Raw genomic sequence first — 21,293 nt, 5'->3', positions numbered from 1 at the left:
CGTGGCGCGACAGAAAGACCAAAACTTTTGCATTGAAGTATCCCAAGTCTATCATCTTTAAAAGAAAAGCATTCATGGCGTACGCAGGCAAACCCACCTTGGGAGCAGCCTGACAACGGATCGAGAGGGGTGTTAACAATACTACTTCTTGCTGGGTGCGGCGTATTGTGCGTGACTCGTAAATGTTCCCTGATATCAACAATACTTGCTTGACCTCTACAACGTCATGTGGGGGCCTCTGCCACGTCAAACCACAGAAGATATCAACTGCCCCTGAGTACTCACACGCATCATTTTTTTAAAACCAAATTAAATTATCTTATAGTCAATGCTCGTCCTTAAAAATCGGTCAGGAGTGCACTCCACAAGAAGGACTTTTATACAACACAAGCATCTTGAGCTTCCGAAATTAGAGTCAGCGGTCCTTTAACATTTATTACACGTTATTTTCTTCCTATCAAGTTATTGCAGCTTCGTGCGCTTTGATGCCTGTGACAACTGTATGTAAACAGGGTGTTTGTCCAAATATAGTGACTACTAAAAAAAATGTGGCATTTGCTCGCTACCACGAATGTTGCTTTTGATGTGGCAGCAGAAATATTAAAATGAGTAGTCCCATTAATTACATAAACAATGTAAAAATCACTTTTCAACACATACTCAGCTTCATTTTAAGCAATCGAGAACTTGGCTCAAGCCAGTGCCTCCAAATGACAATCCTCCTGGATGAAAATATATGCTTTATTCTTTGTTCAGATGTCTCAAAGCATCTGGCGTAGCACATAGGGCAGGATGCCTCCGTGATGGAAGTAGGCCAGCTCCACCTCCGTGTCAAAGCGTAGCAGGGCCTCCACAGAGTGGCCATCACTCAGCTGCGGGAAACAAAATATTTTTTTTAACACCAAAGTGCTTTGCCGGGGTCCACCACTGACGTATTTCCGTCACAAATATGACGTTGTAAAATATAGTTTAACAAATTGCACAACACAAAAAGTGAGAGGGAAAGGATCTGTCCCGTGGCATCGAACCAGCCACTATTTAACCAAAGCATGCGGCGCTAACCACTACACCACGGCCAAAGCGTACGCTGTCAAGGATGCTAACGGCAAGCCATTTATATACACCATATATGGCATGAATGAAGAAATGTTGAAGGAAGGCCCTCGCATAGGGAGCTGCAGAGCAAACAGTGTGGTGGAAGTAATGTGCTTTCGCAGTGGGATTGCGGCACTAGGAGGACACACCAGCGTCTCATGTCGTCTGCATCACCACTCGTATGACCGCATTGTTGATAGCTGGCTGTAGTTCTGAATGTACATTTTTATGCAGCTGTTGCACTTCACGGATAATGCAATGTATCAGAAGCCTACAGTAAGAGTTGGTCTGCATGGTTGCGAGTTTATTTTATATTGCTTGAGGTCAAGAGCAGTCGTTTTCGAAGCTCATGACCACTTCTCTGAAAATGATTGGCGTCGTAGCTCTGCTGTTTTCTCTCGGTGCTATGCTTGCGTGCCTCAGCGAAGAAAACTTATAATTCAAGATGAAAAAGGCAGTGTGTAAGACTCTTAAAGCGAGAGGTGGCGGTGAATAAATCTGATGTACGACGGTTACAACTATTGGAAAGCAGCTGGTGGCCCACTGTTCTCACCGGAGCTTGCAGAATCAAGAATTAAACGTGCCTGACACAGAAGGTGATTTATTGTTTAAATTATTGCTTCATGTTAACATTTTGCAAGCGGTTACATCATCTTTGGCCAAGTTTTTTCAGATGTGGTCGCAGACGGCCGACCCGAACGCTGCTGTGAACAATACCCCTGTGCACGTATATCGTGACACACATGGCGAAGAATGGTTCGGAGGTGTTTCATCTGGCTAAATAGCAAAACAAATTAAATTATATTTCACTGTTACATTATGTTTTGTACCCCAAACTTCCCTTATCTGCGGAAAAAGACAACCTGTTGAGACAATTATCTGGCAAGCTTGCTGCGTTGCTCTTTTGCATTCAGCGTTTGTTGTAGATTCAAAGTATTAGCTATAATGAGACACCCGTGGCAGAAGTTCCACCATGGCTCAAGGCACAGGCCAGTGACAACCGACCACTGACCCGCCTGCGACAATCCACCCGACAAGCGGCGCAGGAGGGCATCGTCACTACCACCGAGAACTCACTAGCGGTATACGTAGACGCAGCTACCGATAATTGCGTTCTGCACACCAGTCTCGTATGCCCCGCGCAACCTGAAATCCAACATATCTGCTCTTACGTAACAGAGGCACCGTTCCCATCCGTATTAGCGGAGCTCACTGCTATACGGGACGGGTTAACAGTTATGATATCCAAAATGGATTCTATGTCACACGATAAATTGCTTGTATATACGGACTCCACGCAGGCAGTTCGAGAGCTGCGAAAAGTGACCAGCTCCATCGATATAGCCTCCGATATACACCGACTGATCCACTCATGTGCCTGTCCTGTCCGCGTTCTGTGGACCCGCCGGTCTGCACCGGCTCAAGTGGAAGCAGATGCCGCTTGCCATCCAGCGACTGTTCAACACCCGCTGCCTCTACTTCGTTTGTCCCCGAAGGACAGCTTGCTTGTGCACAAAGAAACCCTCCGGCGCTCCACGCGTGCTCTCATTCCTCCGCGTGGATCTGACCTTCCCGGCGGCTTAACTCGCCGAGAGGAGGTTGCGCTCAGGAGGATTCGTGTGGGCGCCGCCTTGACTCCTGCAATCCGGGCTACATGGACATCTGGTGCACAGCCTCCCCCAACGACGTGCCCATTCTGCGTTGCCCCAGCCACAGAGGCAACGCTTGATCACCTATTGGGAACCTGCCCGGGCCTTCACCAGGCTCGCACTCGCCACCTACGCGGCCTTCACCACCACCCCGGCCGACCACCTGACTTGACGCGCTGGACGCACGGTCCACTGCATCGACAACTCCTGGCCTTCATACAGGAAACAAAACTTTTCCTTTTTATTTAACTGATGCCGTAGGGCATACTAGCGCCAATAAAAAAAAAAAAAAAAGCTATAATGAGACTGCGAATGGTACACAGGCAGTCTAAAAGCGAGTATTGCAGCACGTTTGCTCAGAATCAGCACAAAGGTTTCGCTTTTCCAGCTCGTCTATCACATAGCGGCACAGGTGCAGCCTGATGCGACCGAAATCGGCTCGCCTTCCTCTCGCTGGCGCCCGATGCACATGTGTGAGCCGCCGTAGCGTGTCCACAATTGAGAGAAGTCTTCTGCTATTCCTTACTTCCGGCTTCACAAAATGTGACACAACAGTCTTTTCTCAGTTCATTCTTTCCTGCATAATATACCCATTGGCAGTCTAAGAGCTTTGCAACTTCAGCGCGTTATCATAATATATTATATGTAATCAAATTCAGTGGCCTACAACTCCCGCATATTACCCCGGTAGTGTATTCTAACTACAGCATTTTTGTAATCAGTCCCCAGATGGTGCGAAGGCCTTGCATTGGGCACTCTCTCAAGGTCATCGCCTCTAGCGTTTCGATCAGTGGTGCCTCCACAGAGCATGCTCTCTCCTGTGTGCGCGATGCACTTCATATGCCACTTCGTAGTTGAGAAACACTGATAATATTGCCACGTGCATTTCATATCTACACTTACGTTTCCTTCGGTTTTCGGCCACAAAGCCTGTCTGGAATGCTCAACGCAAACTGTGCCTCATTGTTCTGGAAGGTTCACGATTAGAGTAGATCGTTTCGTCAAGACTACGCCCTATTTGCAGACATCACAGATTATTCTGGAGCCTAAGTGGCCGACAGCGATAACGCTGGAATGTTCGACACCACATGTATAATTACCAACGTGCTTCACTGCTTGTCAGTAGATCGACGGCCGAGGCTCCGTTCGCTGCTATCAGTGCAAATCTGCCACTGTAGTCCGACTTTTTTACCAAATAAACAGTTTGAGCTCAACATAGAGTCCTGTTTTCGGACACCTTACGAACCCGTGACATCTGGTGGAGGTTCCGCTTCTTTCATGTACCGGACGCCCTCGTCGAGCCATACACCAAGCCCACATTGCGAGGAACACACCGACGCCAGCCAGGAGCAGGGAGTTAGCCGTATGCAACAAGGCCTGTCACCAGAGTATGGGCTTTTAACCGACAACACTCCGGCAACCAAAACGTTGACGTCAACTGTGATGACAATTGCCGGAGCAGGAGTAGTGCCACTTGCACTACTCCTGCTCCGGCAATCCAAAACGCCACCAACTTTCCGTGGTTCACCACTGGAAGACCCGGAATGTTGGCTTGAAAGGTTTGACCGTGTCGCCATCTTCAATGAATGGACCGACGATGACAAGCTCTGGCATGGCTATTCTGCCTTCGAAGTGCCGCTTGGACCTGGTTTGAGAATCAAGAGCGAAGCCTCACTACATGGGACGTCTTTCACACCAGGTTTCTCACCACTTTTGCGAGTATGGTCCGCAACGAGAAGGCTGCAGCTCGCCTCCAAACCCATCTGCAGATGCCAAATGAAAACATGGCGCTATTCACGGAAGATATCATTAAACTCTTCCGCCACGCTGACCCTGACATGACCGAGAAGAAGGTCGGCCTGCTCATGCGAGGAGTCAAGCAAGAACTGTTCGCCGGGCTGATCAGGAACCCGTCAAAGATGGTCACCGAAATAATTTCGAAAGCATCTACTATCAAGAAGACGCTCGAGATGCGGACACGACAATACAACCGTAGCTTTTCATCTACAAGCTACGCCGACATCCAAGCACTAGGAAAAGCCAACCTGCGTGAGAAGATCCGAGCGATCGTGCAAGAAGAGCTGCGAAAATTGCTTCTTTCAGCGCAGCGTCATGTAGACTTCATCACGAATGTCGTACGCCAGGCGATACAGCAACAGCTGGGCGTTCTTCAACCTCCTCAGCCGCAGCTGCAAGTTATGAGCTATGGTGCTGCAGCCTGCCGTTACGCTCCTCCTCTACAGTCATGCCAAGACCACGTCCCATCGCACTTCCTTCGCCAGACGCCACATCACCACCAACGCTCTACCGTTGACCTGCTGGACAGTGCAGCGCGCTGAGGAAAAATGTCTGGCATGCATCTGACAGCCGCCCGGTCTGCGATCACTGCGAAGAATCCGGGCACACCTACCGCCGCTGCCAGTACCGCCAAACAGGACTGCATGATTTCACCATCGATGCGTCGTGTCCACAACGAGGTGAACGACCGCGTGACAACGCCGACGACTTCGAAGGAGCGCAGTCGACACCCCGACGACCTTACCGTTACCCATTGCCAGGCAGCTACATGTCACTGCAATGCCGACAGTACACCGGCCCTACTCGGGGCCGTTCCCCAAGCCCATACTCAAAAAACTAAGGACAGCAACTGATGGAGGTGCGGTTGCTTTATGACGAACCACAGAATATCCTTCTGCCGCCGCCAACGGTGCGACGAAACTTCAAGAACCTGTCGTCATCTCAGCGTAGTCCCGACGTAGAAACTTCGCGCTGAGAAGAAGACTTGATGATGCAACGTCGAAACAGCAGTACAAACCATTGTAGTTGTAATCGGACGGCACGACCAAACTGCAACGCACAACGACAAACCAGCGACCTCGATGTACTATTCGACAGTCACCACGTCACTGTTCTCGTCGACACTGGCGCCGCCTATTCCATCGTCAGTGGGCCTTTCACGACGAAGCTGAAGAAAGTGAAGACAGCTAGAGGTCATTTAGTAACGCTGGCTGGAGTCTGCACAGCAAAAGTCACCATCAACCACCGCACTTATTCAGCGAGCTTTGTAATACAACATTGCTCCAGGAATGTGATACTGGGGATGGACTTCATATTCAATACGGCGCTGTCATCAACCTGAGGTCGGGGTCAATACACTAACGTCCGAAAACACGCTGCCTACCCCCACAGCACCAAGGAATCCCGCATTGAATGTGCTGGAAGACGAAGTCACCATTCTGCCTGGCTCAAGCATCATCATTTCAGTCGGCACCGAAGGACTCAGAGACTTTGAAGAAGAACCACAGTGGTTGAGCATGACATCGAGTTGTCAAGTGATCAACCAATTCGAAGCAAGCCTTACCGCGTGTCCCCAACGCAAAGGGAATTATGAATGCAGAGGTCAGGCGCATGCGCGAGCGGGGAGTGGCTATTCCCTGCGAGAGTAACTACACCTCACCACTAATCCTCGTAGAGGCGCCGGGCAAAGACCCAAGGCCCTGCGTGGATTATCGGAGGTTAATTGCAATAACAGCAGACCAGACATACCCCATGCCGAATTTGGAAGAAAGGGTGAAGACTGTATCTAAACGATGTACATTTCTACCTTAGACCTTGTTAGAGGTTACTGAAGAGTCCCTTTAAACGAGCGCGCGAGCGGCTACACTGCTTTCATTTCCCCCACGGGATTTCATCCGGTAATGTTAAGCTTTGGCTTGAAGAACGCTCCATATTGTTTTTCTGCCCAAAGGCTAAAGTTTTACATTTTTTTCAAATCAAATCAAATCAAATCAAAGTTTATTTACATCCTGAAGATGTGGGCAAGCTTGGGCGAAAAGCGAAACAATTCGCTTGAGGAAAGCCCAAGCCCCCATATACGAGGCAAAGCAGTAGAGACGCACAAAGATGTGAAAACGCTATCAGAAAACAAAACTAGCGCGTTACATATATGAAAAAAAAATACTAACACAGATACTCTCACGGAATCATACCAGCGCGTTACAACAATGATACAGGGTATGTGTAAATGTTCATGCCGATAGTCAATCGATAGAGATAATGATTTGACCCAACAATTTATTGAAGAACAACAGGCAAACATAAAACAAACAAAAGCAATGTAAATATATCTCTCTTCATACAGTACAGCAAATATTTTTTTTTACGGTGATTGGTTACAGGAAGTATTTTTTAATATGACTTATACTGCGTTTCTCTACTTCTGTTTCGCTTCTGAGGAGAGTATTTAGCAAGTGAGGCAAACAATACTGTAACATTTGTCGTCCGTATTCAGTTCGGCAGAAGGGGATGTTCCAGAAGTCTTGTTTGCGGAGAGAATAGAAGGGAACATTTCCTCTTAGATTAGGAAGATTTAGAAGGTCATGCTGATTTTTATAAACAGCCTTTTTATATCTGATAGCTAGTTTCCAATCATAAAATTTTTCTATGGGTACAACGTTAAAACGATGAAACAAATCCTTTGTGTGCGCATGATATTCAACGTTAGCTATGGACCGAAGAGCCCTTTTTTGTAACATTAATATTCTATGGTTATTTCTCTGTGTGGAACTTCCCCACACCAAAAAACAATAATTTATGTGAGATAAAAAAAGCGTGTTGTACAGCATGAGTTTTATCGATACAGGAAGAATGTGTCGAAACTTTGCAATAGCACCCACACTTTTAGCCACGTGAGATTGAACGTGGTCGAAATGATCGTCCCAGGACATATTTTTTTGAAACAGCACACCTAAAATTTTTATTCAGTTCACTAATTCTATAGGCGCCGTGCCTAAAAATAAGGAACTATCAATGGTGACTGAAAGCTGACGCGGATGAAAAAGAACGGCCTTTGTTTTTTTATCATTGATCAACAGCGAGTTTTCTTTACTCCACTTTTGTATGTCTTCAAGGGCGTTATTTATTTCAGGTGCTAAAATTTGCAAATTTTTTCCAGTGAAAAATAGGCTAGTGTCATCAGCGTAAATTACATAAGTTGGTGTTTTGTTGATAGTGTTTATATCGTTTATGTAAAGGATGAACAATAAAGGACCCAATATGCTTCCTTGCGGAACGCCAGTGACTACCTGCTGTGACGATGAAACGGCCGTTCCTATGCTGACACATTGAAACCTATTCTTCAAGTAGGATTTTATCAAAAACAGTGGCACGCCGCGAATAACATATAGTTGCAGTTTTTCTAACAAGGTTGCATGCTGAATCCGGTCAAAGGCCTTAGAAAAATCTATGTAAATGCCTACACATATCTGTTTTAATTCAAAAGCCTTAAGAATGATTTCCTTCTGGGTTAGTAGTGCAGATTCAGTTGATTTGCCGTGGAGAAAGCCATGCTGAGACTCATTAATTAAATTGAAAGCGTGACTAAGTTTTGTTATTCGTTTATGAATAATCTTCTCAAGGCCCTTTGAAAATATAGGCAATACAGAAATCGGCCTGTAATTCGACAACTCATTCCTATCGCCCTTTTTGAGCAGGACACTAACTTTAGAGATCTGCATCATTTTCAGAAAACAGCCTGTTGCTATTGCAAGGTTGTATATGTGGGCAAGCAAAGGAGCAATGACGTCAAGCGCAAACTTTACCGGCTCGATCTGTATATCGTCAATATCCCTAGCTCTGCTGTTTTTTGAAAGACGCATAAATATCTCGCACCTCGTGTTCATCCGTTGGCTCTAAATAAATACTGTGCTTATTTTCCTTAATACCATAGGTTGCAGGAGGGATGCACTGTCCGATACTAACCGCATCCCGAAAGAACTTATTGAACGCTTCAGCAAGTTCTTTTCCGCATATGCGCTTACCGTTTATAACGAGATCATCGACAGTCGATGGCGGTTGCGTACGGTTTAACAGTTTATTTAGTTTTTTCCATACATCTCCTGTTTGATTACAGTATTCCCTGCGGAACTGGTCATGCAGATATTTGTTCTTTTCACTTCTAAGGAAAGAGGTTAGCTTATTTCTATATTGCCTAAAGATATCAAAGTCAGTATCCAGTCTACTCTTAAGAAACTTTTTGAACAATCTCGTTTTTTGTTTAATTCTTTTTATGCATTCACGGTTTATCCATGGTTTACGACCTTTACCCTTTTTTATATTCTGCGTTATTAGGATAAAATGCTCATGGTAGATACGTTTAAAAATGGAAATAAATGCCTCGTAAGCTGCATCTGCAGTTTCACTACGTCTGACGTCTTCCCAGTCTTCTTTTCGAAGCTTTGAAATGAAAGCATGCAATGTTTCAGCGGTGATTTTCTGAGTTATTTTTGCTTCTGCATCCTGCAGCTTATGTTTTACTGATGTTCTTGCGAGCATGTAAATGGGAAAGTGGTCGCTGATACCGGAGCACAAGGCTCCTGATATCACGTTTTCTGTGCTCATATTTGTGATAAACACGTCAAGCAATGATTCTGTGCAAGGAGTGACGCGCGTCGCAGTGTTTCCTAAAAACGTATAGCCATTTGACTCGACAGTGCTGAGAAGGGCCGCTCGATTATGGGAAGGTTGCAATAGGTCTATGTTAATGTCACCCCCAAGTATTAATTTATATCTATTGTCATTTACATAGCCTAGCGTCTTATCTAAATGACTGATGAAACAAGCCGAGTTTCCGTCTGGTGGTCTATATGCAACACAGAAAACTTAATTGTGGGATAATATACATAAACACTCAATATCACTCATAATGGTACAGATTTCCGCAATAATTTCAGATTTTTGTTCGTTTTTTACTAAGATAGCCACGCCACCACCCTGACGTGCAGCTCTATTTATAAAAAAACTGCAATACCCGTTACGTTCGTATATGTTGCTGTTTGTGTCATACCAGGTCTCGGTTAACATGATTATGTCAAACTGAAAATCCATAGCGTCTAAAAGGACCGATAATTCGTCCTCTTTATGCCTTGCCGAGCGAATGTTTAAATGAAAACATGTGAGCATGATACCTGCATGAGATTTGAATAACTGATTGACGTCATGGGGTGATTGAGCCATCTTGAAGACGAGATGAACACATAGAAATGGGTGGTGTGGATCACACTATCTTTTCAACATCCTGCGCAGTGCGATTGCGCACTACCGGAGCGGATTCTTCATTTCTGGCGAGAATCTTCCCGTTGCTCGTCCACACGAAACGCCAGTTCTGAGCCTTCTTTTTCGCAATTGCAATGCCAAGCAGGTGCTTCGTGGCTGGGCTTAGGTGTTCGTTTATGAACACAGGCGTCCCTTGCGAGTGACCGAAATCTTCACTTGTTATGCGCATTTACTTTGCCTTTTGAAGAACCATGTCCCGCTTAGAGCGGCTTTTAAATTGTGCAACAATGTTTGGAGTGTCCTTTACATTCTTCGAGACAACACGGTGGCAAACTTCGACGTCGCTTCCATCAATGGGGACATTCAAAAGTTCTCAAACACGATGAAGAGTCTCGAGAAGCTTTTCATCACTCGATTGACATTGGCTGTCAGACTTCGCGCTTCCCTACTTCGATGATGTAGCTGTGTTCTGCAATACCTGGGAAGAACACATCAAACATCTTCAGATCGTGGTAGAAAAATTGCAGAACGCAGGGCTCACAGTACGGGCGAAAAATTGCCCTTCTTGTCTCTGTGTCGTTGTTTTGTTCTCGCGCTATAACTATCGTCCAGCCGGGACCATGCTACCCAAGGTCGCCACAGTCACGGACGTGGCGACATGTCCCAACACCTCCTTCCTAACAGCATATACCCACTTTACGCGTCCATGTATCCATTCATTCGTCTGTCCTTGGATCCATCTGTGCGTCCATTTTATGAAAACTCCAAGTACAGCCATCTCGCATCTCCCGTACCCTGTGGCACATACACGCTTTACGCGACCGTCTCTATCCGTCCGTCCGTCTGCTAGTCTGTCTGTCCGCCCGTCCATGCATGCGTTCGTGCGTTTATCTAGTGAACACTCCATGTGCCGCCATCTTGCATACCCTGCGGCACATACTGGCTCTCCGAGTCCGTCTATCCGTCTGTCCATGCGTCAATCAAGTGAACACTCCAAGTACCGCCATCTCACATCTCGCATACCCTGTGGCACATACCAGCTTTACGCGTCCGTCTATCCATCTGTCCGTCTTCTAGTTTGTCTGTGCGTCCATCCATGCATCCGTCCTTGCGCCCATCTAGTGAACACCTCAAGTAATGCCATCTCGCCTCTTGCATCCCCTGTGGCACATACCCGTTTTCCCGCGTCCGTCCGTCTGCTAGTCTGTCTGTACGTCCATTCATGCTTCCGTCTCTGCGTGCACCTAGCAAACACTCCCAGTACCACCTTCTTGCAACTCACATATCCTTTGGCACATACCCGCTTTACGCGTCCATCTAACCATCCGTCCGTCTGCTAGTCTGTCTGTCCGTCCATCCAAGCATCCGTCCGTGCGTCCATGTAGTGAACACTCGAAATACCGCCATATCGTATCTCGCATCCCCTGTGGCACATAACCACTTTACACGTCTGTCTATCCGTCCGTCCATCGGCTAGTCTGTCTGTCCGTCCGTGTATGCGTACGTCCGTGCGTCCATCTAGTGAACACTCGAAGTACCACCATCTCTCATTCCCTGTGGCAAATACCCACTTTACGCGTCTGTCTATATGTTCGTCAGTCTGCTTGCCTGTCTGTCTATCCGTTTGTGCGTCCATCCGTGCGTCCATCTAGTGAATACTCCAAGTACCGCGATCTCACATCTCACTTACACTGTGGCACATATCCGCTTTACGCGGCCGTCTATCCGTCCGTCTGTCTGCTAGTCTGTCTGTGCGTCCGTCAATGCGTCCATCTAGTCGAAACTCCAAGTACCGCCAACTCGCATCTCGCCTCCTTTGTGGCACATACCCGCTTCACACGTTCGTCTATCCATCCGTCCGCCTGCTAGTCTGTCTGTCCATCCATCCATGCGTCCATCTAGTGATCACTCCAAGTACCGGCAACTCGAATCTCGCATACCCTGTGGCACATTCCTGCTTTACGCGTCCATCTATACGTCCGTCCATCTGCTAGTCTGTCTGTGCAACCGTCAATGCGTCCGTCCGTGCGTCCACCTAGTGAACACAAGAAGTACCGCCATATCGCATCCCCTGTGGCACATACCCGCTTTACGCGTCCATCTATTAATCCGTCCGCCTGCTATTCTGTCTGTCCCTTCGTCCATGTGTCTGTCCGTGCGTTTATCTACTCAACACTCCAAGTACCGATATCCCGCATCTCGCATCCCCTGTGGCATATACCCGCTTTACGTGTCCGTCTATCAATCCGTCCGTCTGCTAGTCTACCTGTCCCTCTGTCCATGCGTCCGTCCGTGCGTCCATCTAAAGAACACTCCAAGTATCGTCTTCTCGCTTGTGCTGTACCTGTGCAACATACCCGCATTACGCGTCCGTCTGCTAGTCTGTCCATCCGTCCGTCCATGCTTACGTCCGTGCTTCCATCTAGTGGGCACTACAAGTACCACCATCACGCATCTCACATACTCTGTGCCACATGCCCGCTTTACGTGTCCGTCTATCTGTCTGTATGTCTGCTAGTCTGCCTGTCCCTCCGTCAATGCATCTGTTCATGTGTCCATCTAGTGAATACTCCAAGTACCGCCAACTCGCATCTCGTATCCCCTGTGGCACATAATCCCTTTACGCGTCCGTCTATCTATCCGTCCGTCTGCTAGTCTGTCTGTCCATCCGTCCATGCGTCCATCTAGTGAACACTCCAATACCGCCAACTCGCATCTCATATCCCCTGTGGCACATACCTACTTTACGCGTCCATCTATCCATCCATCCGTCTCTTACTATATCTGTGTGCCCGCCCATGCGTCCGTCCGTGCGTCCATCTAGTGAACACTTGAGGTACCGCCATCTCGCATCCCCTCTGACAAATACCGTATCACTTTACGCGTCAGTGTATCCATCCATCCGTCCATCCTTGCATCCGTCCGTGCGTTCATATTGCAAACACTCCAAGTACCGCCATCTAACATCTCGCATTTTCTGTGGTACATATCCGCTTTAGGCGTGCATCCATCCGTCCATCCGTCTGCTAGTCTGTCTGTTCGTTCGTTCATGTGTCCGTCCGTGCGTCCATCTAAAGAACGCTCCAAGTAAGCCATCTCGCATACCCAGTTGTGCATACCAGCTTTACGCGTCTGCCTATACGTCCGTCCGTCTGCAAGTCTCTCTGTCCGTCCATCCGTGCATCCATCAGTGCCTCCATCTGGTGAACACTCCAAGTAACACCATCTCGCATCCCCTTAACACATACCCGCTTCACACGTCCGTCTATCCGTCCGTCAATCTGCTAGTCTGCCTGTTCGTTCGTCCGTGAGTTCTTCTAGTGAACACTCCAAGTACTGCCATCACGCATCTCACATACCCTGTAGCAAATGCCCGCTTTACGCATCCGTCTATCCATCTGTCTGTCTGCTAGTCTGTCTGTTCATCTGTCTATGCATCCATCCAATGAACACTGCAAGTAACGGTATCTCGATCCTCGCACACCCTTAGGCACATACCTGCTCTAAGCGTCCGTCTGTACCTCCGTCTGTCTGCGAGTCTGTCTGTGCGTCCGTGTATGCGTCCGTTCATGCGTCCATCTAGCGAACACTTGAAGTACCGCAATCTCGCATCCCCTGTGCCACATCCCTGATTTACCCGTCCGTCCTTGCAACCGTACGTACGTCTATTTTATGAACACACCAATTAGAGCTATCTGGAATCTCGCATACCCTGTGGCACATATCCGCTTTACGCGTCCGTCTATTCCTACTCCCGTCTGCTCGTCTGACCATCCGTCCGCCCATGCGTCGGTCCGTGCATTTACCTAGTGAATACTCCAAGTACTGCCATCTCGCATACCTGTGGCACATATCTGGTTTACACGTCCATCTAGCCGTCCGTCCCTCTGCTACTCTGCCTGTCCGTTCGTCCGTCCGTGCGTCCTTCTAGCGAAAGCTCCAAGTACTGCCATCTCGTATCCCCTCCGGCACATACCCGTTTACGCATCCGTCTATCCATCCGTATGTCTGCTAGTTTGTCTCCGCATGCGTCCAAAGTCCGTCGATGCGTTTATCTACTGAACACTCCAAGTACCACCATCTCGCACACCCTGTGGCCCATAAATGGTTTACACGTCCGTCTATCCACACGTTTGTCTGGTAGTGTGTCCGTCCATCCATGCAGCCATCCGTGCGTCAATCTAGCGAACGATCCAGGTACTGCCATCTCGCATCTCCTCTGGCACATACCCGCTTTATGCGTCCGTGTATCCATCCGTCCGTCCTTGCATCCGTTCGTGCGTCCATTTTAACAACACTCTGAGAACAGCAATCTGGAAGCTCGCATATCCTGTGGCACATACGCGTTTTACGCGTCCGTGAATCCGTCCTACCGTCTGCTTGTCTATCTTTCTGTCCGTCAATGCGTCCGTCCGTGCGTTTATCTACTGAACACTCAAAGTACCACCATCTCGTATCCCCTGTGGCACATACCTGCTTTACACGTCCGTCTTTCCATCCGTCCGTCTGCTAGTGCGTCTGTCCGTCCGCCAATGCGTCTATCTAGTGAACACTCCAAGTACCGCCATCTCGCACCTCGCATACCCTGTGGCTAATACCCCCTTTACGCGTCCGTCTATCCATCCGTCCGTCTGCTAGTTTGTCTGTGCGTCCATCCATGCCTCCGTCCTTGCGTCCATCTAGTGAACAGTTCAGGTAACGCCATCTCGCCTCTTGCATTCCCTGTGGCATATACCCGCTTTCCCGCGTCCGTCGATCCGTTCGTACGTCTGATAGCCTGTCTGTTCCTCCGTCCATGCTTCTGTCCGTGCGTCCGCCTAGCGAAAACTCAAAGTACCGCCTTTTCGCATCTCGCATACCCTTTGGCACATACCCGCTTTACGCGTCCATCTAACCGTCCGTCTGTCTGCTAATCTGTCTGTACGTCCATCCATGCGTCCATCCGTGCGTCCATGTAGTGAAAACTCGAAGTACCGCCATATCGCATCTCGAATACTCTGTGGTGCATAACCACTTTACACGTCTGTCTATCCGTCCGTCCATCGGCTAGTCTGTCTGTTCGTCCGTCTATTCGTCCGTCCGTGCGTACATCTAGAGAATACTCCTAGTACCACCATCTCGCATCTCATATAACCTGTGGCACATATCCGCTTTACGCGTCCATCTATCCATCGGTCTGTCTGCTAGTCTGTCTGTGCGTCTGTCCATGCATCCATCTAGTGAACACTCCAAGTATCATCAACTCGCATCTCACATCCCCAGTGGCACATACCGACTTTATGCGTCCGTCTATCCATCCGTCCGTCTGCTAGTCTGTCTGTCCATCCGTCCATGCGTCCATCTAGTGAACACTCGAAGTACCGCCAACTCGCATCTCATATCCCCTGCGGCACATACTCACTTTAGGCGTCCATCTATCCCTCCATTCACCTGCTAGTCTGTCTGTGCGCCCGCCCATGCGTCCGTCCGTGCGTTCATCTAGTGAACACTTTAAGTACCACCATCTCGCATCCCCTGTGACACATACCCGTTTTACGCGTCGGTGTATCTATCCATCCGTCCGTTCTTGCATCTGTTCATGCGTTTATTTTGTGAACACTCCGAGTGCGATGATGTTTATTCGAACAGAGGAGTCGCAACGTGGTTGCGACGGAAAAAATGGGCGAACGGGATTGAAGTAACTAGAAGGAACCACGAGATTGAAGTAACTAGAAGAATAAGAATGAGGTGGAGCACATTTGGCAAGCACTCTCAAACTATGACAGGTAGATTGCCACTATCCCTCAAGAGGAAGGTATATAACAGCTGTATCTTGCTGGTACTTAGCTACGGAGCAAAAACCTGGAGACTTACAAAGAGGGTTCAGCTTAAATTGAGTACGACGCAGCGAGCAATGGAAAGAAAAATGGTAGGTGTAACCTTAAGAGACAAGAAGAGAGCAGAGTGGATTAGAGGACAAACGGGGATTAAGGATATCATAGTTGAAATAAAGAAGAGGAAATGGACATGGGCCGGGCATGTAGCGCGTAGACAGGATAACCGCTGGTCATTAAGGGTAACTAACTTGATTCCCAGAGAAGGGAAGCGGGTTAGGGGGAGACAGAAGGTTAGATGGGCAGATGAGATTAAGAAGTTTGCGGGTATAAATTGGCAGCAGCAAGTACAGGACCGGGTTAATTGGCGGAACATGGGAGAGGCCTTTGTCCTGCAGTGGACGTAGTCAGGCTGATGATGATGATGATGACGTGTAGAGTCTCTGGGCGTGCTAACCTGCGCTGGGATGATGGTGAGCCTCCGTCTGGAACTACTTCATAGTTCACGTCGCTCATACGTCTGAGTACTTTGTAAGATCCAAAATACTTCCTCAAGAGTTTCTCCCTGAAACCTCGCCGCCTAATGGGTGTCCAAACCCAAACTTGGTCACCAGGTTCATAATTAACTTCTCGATGGTGGATGTTGTACCGCCGTGCATTTGCGCACTGTTGAGTTCGGATGTGCACACGGGCCAGTTGACGTGCTTCCTCAGCGTGCTGAATGTATTCATTGATGTCGGGGGCTAATTGTTGAGCTTGTCGATGTCCTCATATGGAATCATGGCATCCAGCATAGTTCTAACATCTTGACCATAAACGAGTCGGAATGGCGTGAAGCGTGTAGTTTCCTGCGTTGCAGTGTTATACGCAAATGTTACGTACGGCAGGATGTCGTCCCACGTTTTGTGCTGCACATCCACGTACATAGAGATCATGTCGGCTAGCATGTTGTTTAGCCTTTGTGTTAAACCATTACTTTGAGGGTGATACGCAGTGGTCTTTCGATGGGTTGTGTAACTCAACCTGAAGATATCATCTAAGAGTTTCGCTGTGAATGATGTCCCTCGATCAGTGATGACATATGACGGGGCGCCATGCCGTAGCGCAATTTGATGCATAAAAAACTGGCAACTTCAGATGCGGTCCCTCGTGGCAACGCCCTCGTCTCAGCGTAACGCGTCAAATAATCGGTTGTGACAATTATCCATTTGTTGCCAGAAGAAGGCAAAGGAAACGAGCCTAGGAGGTCCATCCTCACTTGTTCAAACGGTGTACGTGGTGGATCGATTGGTTGTAGATGACCTGCAGTCCTTAAATGTGGTGTCGTGCGACGCTGGCATTCACGGCATCCCTTCACGTAGCGTTTGACACAGGCAGACATTTTAGGCCAGTAGAAGAGTTGTCGCACCCGATCCATAGTTCTCGAGTAGCCCAGATGGCCAGATGTGGGCTCGTCGTGGCAAGCTAATAAGATGTCATCGCGGAGCGCTTAAGGCACGACGAGAAGATGAGATCTGTCACCAGTACCGGCGTTTCTTTTGTATAAGACGCCATTTTGTAGGCAAAATGATGGCAACGTTCGCGACATTGGACGAGGAATGGGCGCGGTGCCACCATCTAAATGATCTATAATCATTCTTAGATCGGCGTCATTTCGTTGATAAGACATCAGATCTGGTCCGCTGACAGTTGCCACGAAGGCTCCGTTCTCTTCTGCGCTAGTACTGGCGGATTGAAGGGGTGCTCGTGATAGCGTGTCGGCGTCTTCGTGCTTTTTGCCTGACTTGTACACGATGGTGACATCAAATTCCTGTAGGCGCAGACTCCTTCGTGCTAATCGTCCTGAAGGGTCTCGTAGATTGATCAACCAGCACAAAGCATGATGGTCGGTCACCACTTTAAATGGTCTTCCATAGAGATATGGCCTAAACTTTGTAATTGCCCAAATGACCGCGAGACATTCTTTTTCTGATGTGGAATAGTTAGATTCCGCGCGAGACAGTGTGCGACTTGCGTAGGCTATTACCCGTTCAATGCCATCTTGTCTTTGTACCAAAATAGCTCCAAGATCAATATTGCTCGCATCAGTGCGTACTTCAGTGTCAGCATCTTCATCGAAGTGGCCAAGCACGGGAGGGGAAGAGAGCCGGTGCTGTAGTTCTGCAAAGGCAGTCTGCTGGTCGTCAGCCCAGACGAATGGTGTGTCATCACGCGTGAGGCGTAATAGTGGCTCCGCAATGTTAGAGAAATTTTCAATAAAGCGCCAGTAATACGTGCACAGACCCAGAAACCGTCGAAGACGTTTCTTGTCAGTTGGAGGTGGAAAAGCGGTGACGGCAGCAGTTTTGTCAAGATCAGGCCAAACACCAACGGCGCTCACGACGCGACCAAGAAACTTTAATTCTTCGTAGCCGAAATGACATTTCTCAGGCTTGAGTGTGAGATTGGCTAATCTAATGGCTTCAAGCACATTCCGAAGGCGACGAAGATGCTCGTCAAAGGTTTCTGAAAACACATCGACATCATCGAGGTAGACGAGACAGCTTTTCCACTTGAGGTCTGCCAGGACGGTGTCCATCATTCATCATTTTCGCTGGTATAGCGCACCACGACAAGGACACACACAAAGGAGAGATTCACACACACACAGCGCTACATCAATTTTCAGAGATTCAGAGATTCACACACAGCGCTACACAGCGCTGTGTGTGAATCTCTCCTTTGTGTGTGTCCTTGTCGTGGTGCGCTATACCAGCGAAAATGATGAATCCCAACCAACTAGCCCGGCAACGTGCCTTAGCAAAGTCCATCATTCGCTGGAATGTGGCTGGAGCAAAACAGAGACCGAAAGGTAGCACTTTGAATTCATAAAGTCCATCCGGCGTTACAAAAACGGTCTTTTCCCGGTCACGTTCATCGACCTCTATTTGCCAATAACCGCTCTTCAAGTCGGCGGACGAAAAATATTTCGCGCGTCGCAGCTTGTCCAGAGAATCATCGACTCTGGGCAACGGGCACATGTCTTTCTTTGTAACATTGTTCAACTCTCTGTAGTCGACACAAAAGCGAAGCGTGCGATCTTTCTTTTTCACAAGAACGACTGCTGATGACCAAGGGCTGCTTGAAGGCTGTATCACGCCATCCTGAAGCATTTCCTTAACCTGCGTTTGAATCGCGTGCCGTTCGGTTGGCGAAACTCGATAAGGCTGCTGCCGTTTGGGATGCGCGTCGCCGTAGGTGATAATACGGTGTTTCGTTATCGGTGTTTGACGTATTTTCGAGGAACGTGCAAAGCATGTGTGGAACTCCAGCAACAGCTCGCTCAAACGCTGCTTGTTCGCTTCAGAAAGCGTTGAATTGATGTCGACGCTGCGGAAAGGCGTTTTCGCAGTGCCGATGGCCTCGCAAGCAAAACACTCGGTGACATTGGCGAATGGGTCGGCGTAGGCGATGACAGTTCCAAGAAAAAGGTGCCGGTGCTCGTAGCTGAAGTCTGTGACAAAAACGTTGTAGTGATCATCACGAAGGTCAACAAGGCTTTTCGCTACGCGGACACCCTGAGACAGCAAAAGCAAGTGATTGCTTTCTACGACTGCTTCACCGTGCATCACTCCGTCTCACGCCACCTGAACCACAACAGTTGCACGCGGTGGCAACGTGACAGCGTCGTCGACGACGCGAAGAGACACTCGGGAGTGGCTGGGGTCGGCGTAAGCTGTTGTGGCGTTTGTGGTCGCGAAAGTGACTAGACGTCGTCGATTGTCAATTATAGCACCATGCTCCCTGAGAAAATCCATGCCAATGATCAGGTCTCGAGAACACTGCCGAAAAACGTTCAAACTAGCAACAAATGTACAACCGCGGATTTGCAGTCTTGCCATGCACATACCGAGTGGCGCGACGATATGCCCGCCAGCTGTACGAATTGGCGTTCGGTTCCAAGGCGTCGTTAATTTTTTGAGAAGGGCGGCCAGCTTTTCGCTAATTATGGAATAGTCCGCACCAGTGTCCAATAAAGCGCTGACTTCGCGACCATCTAGCAGAACAGGAATATCTAAGGAAACTCTTCCGCAATCAGCTAGTGGTGTCGTTGTCGATGTATCGTCGGTATCTTCAGTACGCGTCGATAGGAAGCCTTGAGCATGACCAGTCTGAGCGGCCTTGCCCCTGAAGGTCGTTGAGGCTAGTTTTCCCGACGCGGGCTAGGTGACCGGCCCTTCGCCACGCCCGAATAGGTGCGATGATTTGGCGAGAACCACCGTGGTGATGGAGAGCGTGAGTAGTGCCGAGCTATCGATCCGCGCTGCTGAGCAACGTAGTCAGCGATTTCCGCAGGCCGCTGGCCGAACCTAGGGGGTGGGGAGCTGGCTGAAAAACCGCGAAGTCCCAGCTGTCGATAAGTGCACTGTCGGTAAATGTGCCCAGGTTCACCACAGTGATAGAAAAGGGGTCGTCGATCGGGTACCCGCCACACGTCAGATTTTCGCGGAATCGGTCAGCGGTCCCTGAGGTACGGGCCCGCTTGGACTGCCTGAAGAATGGCTTGGGCTGTGGTATAAGGCGGAGTGAAATGTGGTGCAGGTTGGCGCAGAGTTTTTTCTGCCGGAAGCATGGCAGGGGCCTCGGTGGGAAGCGGAGCCAAGGGTTGTGCTGGCTGGAGCAGAGTTTGCGCATACGACATGCGAGGGAAGTCATTTAGGGGCCGCGGCTCTGTCTGACAGGATGGTTCTCGTAGTGCCTGCTGAACTTCATCTCGGACGGTGCTGGACAAAGAACTGACTGTGGGCGCTGAGGGTACAGATAACTTCTGCAGTACTTCGCGAATTACAGAGCGTATGAGCTCTCGGAAGAAGTCGACGTGGGCCCCAAGACCACCCATGTAGTCCATAGCAGAAGCAAAGTTCACTTGTCGCTCGTACGTCTGGGTTCGTTGCCGAAGCGTGCTTTCAATCAGGACGGCTTCAGCAAAAAACTCTGACGTAGTCTTGGGGGGGAGGGGGGCTGCGTACAAGACCACCGAACAACTGCTCTTTCACTCCACGCATCAGGTATCGCACCTTCTTCTCTTCCGGCATGTGAGGGTCGGCTCGTCTAAAAGGCGCGTCATGTCCTTAACATACATTGCTGCGCCTTCATTTGGCATTTGCATACGGCACTGCAGTTCACGTTCAGCTCACTCTCGGCGATCGCTTGCATACGTTTCAAGAAGCCGGCGTTTGAAGTCCACGCATGACGTGAACACACCTGCCCGGTTTTCGTACCAAACACGTGCCCCGTAATTCAAACTGAAGTAGACATGTCGGAGCTTGTCTGTGTCATGCCACATGTTATGAGCGGTAACCAAGTCACAGTGGACTAGCCAATCTTCAACGTCCTCATGGAAAGCACCATGAAAGGGATTCGGCGTTTTTGGTTTGAACAGTGTATATTGCATGGCGTTGCGCCTTCCATACCGGCTGGGTTGGAGCCACTTGGGACGGTGCTGCCTGGAATAGTTGGAGTCGTCATCTCCTCTGAGAGAAGTCCGAACTCAGGGTCCAGTCCACGGATCCTGCGGCTAGCACGGTGAACAGGCGTAACCACCGGTATAGGGCTGGAGCTTTTCGTACTAGGAGGGGTTCGGTGCATAGGGTACCCAGCATCTCCACCAGTTGTCACGCGCTAAGAGCTCGAAGGAACGTAT

This window comes from Rhipicephalus microplus, chromosome 4 (genome assembly GCF_043290135.1).
Source record: "Rhipicephalus microplus isolate Deutch F79 chromosome 4, USDA_Rmic, whole genome shotgun sequence".
In the NCBI taxonomy this organism is placed as follows: Eukaryota; Metazoa; Arthropoda; class Arachnida; order Ixodida; family Ixodidae; genus Rhipicephalus; species Rhipicephalus microplus.
The sequence above is the reverse complement of the archived record's forward strand: the minus strand, read 5'-3'. Positions refer to the sequence as shown.